The sequence below is a fragment of the Saccostrea echinata genome, unplaced genomic scaffold, assembly GCF_033153115.1.
Source record: "Saccostrea echinata isolate AGI-Se365-2 ecotype Australia unplaced genomic scaffold, CSIRO_AGI_Sech_v1 ptg000009l, whole genome shotgun sequence".
Lineage (NCBI taxonomy): Eukaryota > Metazoa > Mollusca > Bivalvia > Ostreida > Ostreidae > Saccostrea > Saccostrea echinata.
Window position 1 is genome coordinate 19,445,700 of NW_026889758.1, and position 6,516 is coordinate 19,452,215.

Genomic DNA, 6,516 nt, shown 5'->3' on the forward strand with positions numbered 1-6,516 from the left:
GCCTAGTGCTACAATTAAGTATACAAAGAGAAATATGTAATGTCTGTATAGTCCCGTAGCACTCTGGCTCTCTGTTCACTTGTTCACTTTGATAAAGTATAAAAACAACTTCTTGCATTATCTTGCCAACTAATCTCTGATCTCCATGAATTTACCTGACAATTAGTCGTCAATTGTCCGACAGAACACCACAGTATACACACACAAAGTACAATTGACCCTTTTGTTGAATAAATAACCTTTATTTCAACTTTTATACTGCTTTCCAGGCAAGAATCCGATTTTGAGCATGCTTTGCTCGTTTAAAACAAACATTCACTTTTATTTTGTTTCTATATATAAAACATTCTTTCTTGTATCCTCGTTCCATCAAATAACCTGTTAATAAAATTATATACAAGGATTTTTTGATTTAACACAATTTAGCAAAGGGAGTAACCCTCATTTGCTTCATTGTATTCTGTTTGCTTCCTAGATACCCAGGAGCAGAGAAAAGGCACATTTACTTATATTTATATTTTTACATTTATATCATTGCATTTAGTCTGTTTGCCTAATACTCAGGGGCAGAGGAGAAGATTTTCAAAGTATTAATGCATTTTTGCTTTATATAATCAATAGAGCTCCGCCCAAACACCAGAACCCCTGACCCAGGGGCCATGAAATTCACAATTTTTGGAAGAGGCACCCTTGCTCATAATTAATATGCATTTAGTTTGTTTGCTTAATACCAAGAGGCAGAGGAGAAGATTTTCAAAGCATTGATTCATTTTCAGTATATAATAAATAAGCCCCCCCCCGGAACATCTGACCCAGGGGCCACATCTTTCACAATTTTGGAAGAGGCACCCTTTCTCATCATAACTATGTACTTAGTTCATCGGCTTAATACACAGGGGCAGAGGAGAAGATTTTCAAAGAAATAATGCATTTTCACTATATTATCATTAGAGTTCCGCCCTAACACAGAACCCCTGACCCTGGGGCCATGAAATTTATGATTTTGGAAGAGGCTTCCTTTCTCATCATAACTATGTACTTACATGTAGTTCATCGGCCTCATACTCAGGAGCAGAGGAGACGATTTTCAAAGAATTAAATGTATTTTCACTATATTATCATTAGAGCCCCGGTCTAACATCAGACCCCCTGACCCAGGGGCCATGAAATTCACAATTTGGAAAGAGACATCCTTCTTCATTATAACTATGTTCTTAGTTCATCGGCTTAATACCCAGGAGCAGAGAAGACTATTTTCAAAGAATTAATGCATTTTCACTATATTATCATTAGAGCCCCACCCTAACACAACAACCCTTGACCCTGAGGCCATGAAATTCACAATTTTTACTCAAGCCTTAAACGATGCTAGGCTATCGATTTACTCAGTTTAAAAACACGAATATGTATTATTTGTGTAAATAAGAACATTTCTAGAAACAAAAATGAAGTTTATCTTGAAAATCTCTGTATATTCAAAGATGTCGGATTATATTCTATGACGAAGGAATAATGAGTGATGCTCCGCAGTGATGCAACATATACAGAGATTTCGCGCTTTCGTTTGCGCAGGAATCTCAGGCAAGTTTTCCAACGACCGTATGGACGAGTTGATTGGTTACTCTGAAAGGTGACACAGGTTAACCCTTCGTTAACACCTGACTTTAGTGATAGTACTTTAATAGCACAAATGTTAAATTCTGTCCCCGAACGGCTACTCACCAAAAACAACAAGTAATTATCACACCCAATTAAGGGGCCCTCTAAGGGGTACTGGAAGATTTACCTGTGTTTACCTGGATAACCAGTATTTGATAAATAAGGATATGAAATTTCATTTTTTTTCATTAAAAAAATACATTAAAAAGCCCCAAGATTTGATAAATAAATTTAAACAAAAAATTTCAAAATATTATTAAAACATATTTTATACATTGCTTTGTATTATTGCACCTTTAATACTGTACCTTTAATAATATTTTTTTTCAAACTGTTAAATCCTATTAATGGGGAATTTTTGAACTTGAAGTGGGGGTCCAACCTTTTCTTAAGGTTGCAGCCTTTCAGTAAACATTTTCAATAGTATATTGTTATTTTTTGGGGGGGAGGGGGTGTGAGGGGGGAGACAGCCCCCCTGAAACTTCGTGCCTGGAAGTTATTACTTGTTAAGTTATTTCCACTTTCCTGTGGTGTCATATGTTTTTGCAAAAAATGTTATCAATTAATTATTTTAAATTTTTACCCAATAGAAATGCATCCTTTGGAAGAATGATTTTCAATTGGCGTAAGAAAAAAAAAATCAGAAATATAATTTTAAAAATGAATACTTTCTTTGTTTAATCAACAATTCACTCTTTAAAAATGTTGCTTAGGGCAAGAACTCTTTCTCATGTATCTTCATTCAGGCATTTTATTTATTGTATTTCTAAATGTAAAATGGTTCCTTGATATTCACAGTTCAAACATATTTTTAAAGTAACAGTTATTTTGGACCTAGCATCGGAACATATTTGGAAAGTGACAATTATTTTGGAACTTTCAGCATCCGAATTATCCAGTTGAACCAGTTTTAATATATATTTTTTTATTATGTTTACTAAAAATGTACAATTTTTTTATGCTGAACATACACTTTTGTTTTTTATGTCAAGTATGTCTTAGAAAAAAAATAAGGCAATTTATATATCTTTTGCGGTTATCGATTAATTTAAACTATATTTAGTGAAAATAAAAAAAAAATTAGTGCAGTTTTTCTACTTTAAAACCCATATTAAAATTATGAGGGTTGAAATACCTTAACTGTATACCCTTAGATAGAAATAGAAATTATTTAACAGCAAAAAAAAAAAAAAAAATTAAATAAATTTAAATAAAATAGATAATTAAGTTAAAAATTAAAAAAAAAACATTTAAAATGATATAATCATTAAAAATGACTTCATAGTTTGTTCTGTTTATATGCATTTGAAATTCAGGTAATTTATTCATACAGGTAAATCTACCTGTACCCCTTAGAGGGCCCCTTAATTGGGTGTGATAATTAGATGTTGATTTTGGCGAGTAGCCGTTCGTGGAATAAGCCCCCCGATAGGCCTATATTTTTGTTATTTAAAAAAATGAAGGCTATTTTGGATAACCTTTAAGGACTGGGACTTGACATATCTGTCTTGGATTTGTACGGAAGACTTCAAAATTGGAAAGATGTAGCACAGGCCCGTAATACTAGGGATTTTTTCGGAGCTTGCCATTTCCCTCCACTTTGCAAAAACGTTGCTACAGGCCTGTAACAAGCTATTTGGATTGGCAGTATATCAAATTTTGCGATGTCGTTAAGGAAATAGTAATTCAAATAAATGCATGTTGTATTAAATACGTTTATATGGGCAAATATTTCAATCAATATAGAAATGCTTCATAAAATATTCCTGAAAATGAGTGACATATTGAATACAATTCATTTTTAAAAGTAGTACGATGTGAATTTTTGGTAAAATATTGAAAAATATTTATTTTTCACGCATGCAAGTTCAATTTCGTGATAAAGTCACTTCATGAATGAATATGTACATGTATTTTGTTTTCTAGTACATGTGTATTTTATTCAACAGATCTAGAAGTTATTGAAACTCATTATCCTTCATCTTTTGTCATTTTAGGATATTTTATGACACTTCTTAGTTGACTTTCTACAGCTTGAGTGTCTCTGACATTTTGTCAGAGAATACTTGTTGGAAGAGGCACCCTTCCACATCATAACTATGTACTTAGTTCATTGGCTTAATACCCGGAAACAGAGGAAAAGATTTTCAAAGAATTAATGCATTTTCACTATATAATCATTAGAGCCCCGCCTCAACACCAGAACACATGACCCAGGGGCCATATCTTTCATAATTTTGGAAGAGGCACCCTTCCTCCTCATAACTATGTACTTGGTTCATCGGCCCAATATACATACTCAACAGAGCCCCGCCCTAGCACCAGAACCCCTGACCCTGGGGCCATGAATTTCACAATTTTGATAAGGGAGCTCAATTCTTATTACAATCATGCTAACAGTTTGACTGCTTGATGTCCAGGAGTAAAGAAGAAGATTTTTAAAGATAGCATTACTTTTGATGGTTTTAGCCCCACCCCTCATGCCCCTCCCGAGGGGGGGGGGCAGAGGCCTTGAATTTCACAACTCCTCCTCCCCTTCACCCATATATGTTATATACTGAAATTGGTTCAGTGGTTCCAGAGAAGAAGTTGAAAATGTTTAAATGTTAACACATGATTCGAAACACTATGACGAACGAAAACAGATAACAATAGTTCAACTGAGTAAACTCAGGTGACCTAAAAAGGGGACCCCCCCCCCAAAAAAAAAATTGACAAGCAAAAAAAAAAAAAAAACAAAACAAAAACAAAAACACTCATACCCAAAATCCTGTTTCGTTGGGGGGAGGGGGAAGTTTGACCTTGCCTCTAACTTTTTGATACGTATTTTTAAAATGCTGGAATTTGTCAGTGTTCGACCTTCCGGGGGAGGGGGGCAGCATCTATATTAAAACTACAGCAGAAAAAGTGCCCCTCTTCCCCCGCATTCTACGAGCCTGCAATATAATCGTAATATACACATTAAATTTTCAACAGATTCATTCTCCACACTTGTAAAATATTCATAAAATATAGGCGTCAGAAATATACATCTAGATATTCTTTCTAACAATCATTCAAAAATGCCAGATGGATAGACAGACAAACATGGTCAGCTATGCTGTTAACAGTTACTCTGTGCAAACTCAAGTGTTTGAAGGAATATATCTATACTTATAAATCTATAAATTTTGCAAATAAACTCCGAAACCGATGTACCAGAGTTTTTACTTACTCCTCTAAGAATACACTAGATACAATATGATGTCCGTAAACTATATTTAGATTTCACTGGCATTGTAAGTATCGTGCATTAAATTAAAAGTCTACTTTTATTTTCTATAAAAAGCCATGAAATAGCAAAAACATGAGTACGGTGGCGTTTCCGGTTGGCGGATCTAAGTTTCTGGCAATTTTCAATGAAACTGACAACAATCAATCGTTTACTTATTTCATAAAACGTCATCACTGAATTATTCAATCAAAACTTGATTTAAATGACATAAAAGAAATAAGTTGTGATAACCGATTAAAAAGGGAAATGTGCAAATTATTTTTGTCATTCACCGATCTTAATATTGACGGAAGCTTCTAGAACATCATATAGCATCGAGCCCGATGTTAAAAAGAAAAACGAGACGATCATAGCTGCAGGAACACAAAAAAGGTTATGTGTGAATGGTCATTGAAATAATGGTAAATCATTGATAACACTATAAGTTGTGAATATATTTATATATCGAAAGACTATTAGATATATGTACATGTAGTAGGTTTTCCTAATAAATTTATTGGTAAAATGTGTAGTATATTCATCACTGTGAGAGCATCGTGGCAACGAACCCGAAGTACAATTTCTACTTCGTAATAAAATTGCTTACATGAAAAGAGAAATTTATGAATAAGATATTGCTCAAATACAATTAAAGCTGTAAAATTTTGTGCTTTAATCGATACATTTCAGTTTTTTTTCTGTATACAGTCTTTTGTGTCAAATACTCGGCCTATTCATAGGGCGTTAAAAGCTAATTTTTACAAAGGTACTTGCGTCTTGGTTTATATATATGTATGTACCTTATTGATATGTAAAAAAGGTAAAGTACATTTTTTACATATCAAAAAGGTACGTACATATTCATAAACCAAGACCCGAGTACCTGTGAATTTTTACACCCCCCCCCCCCTTCAAAAAAAAAAAACTATCAGTAAAATGTGCATATTCGCTGCTTTTATCCTTGGCGGAAATGAAATAAGATAGTATAACAGGTTTCACAATAAACATTAATTAATGAAATTGTTATTTTTTCAGGCTTTTACAAAAGGGGGGAGGGGGGGACGCACATGCGGGATTTTGAACAGCGTATTTCTTCCTGCTATAAGCCTGTAGGCTGTCAGTAGAAACTACAATGTATTTTCTGTCGGTAGTGGTATAAATTCAATTACCCGCGCTTGCGCGGGATTTCAACTAGTAATGCATATAAATACTGTCATCCTACTTGAAATACAGATGACCTTCAAAAAATTAGTTCAAAAGTAGTAGCAAGTCCTTTGGTTTAAAGCAAATTACAAACAAAGCTTCTTGATCTGGACAATTTTACATTGTGCATGTTTTGACCTCATCCAGATGACCAGCCTTAGTGACAATGTCCTGTACTCCTAATCAGCCAATGTGCCGTTACCTCTACACATGGCCCCATTTCAAATCCAACACTTTTAACCCCCTTTGATCTTTAATACAGAAAATCTTATTATAATAATACGACAATGTCCTAATCCAGATGACCTTGACTTAAACCATCAGAAAATTCTTTGGTTCCTAATCCATTTTTTTTGCAAGATGCTCTGGTGTATGAATCTCAAAAGAAAATGGGGAGTGGA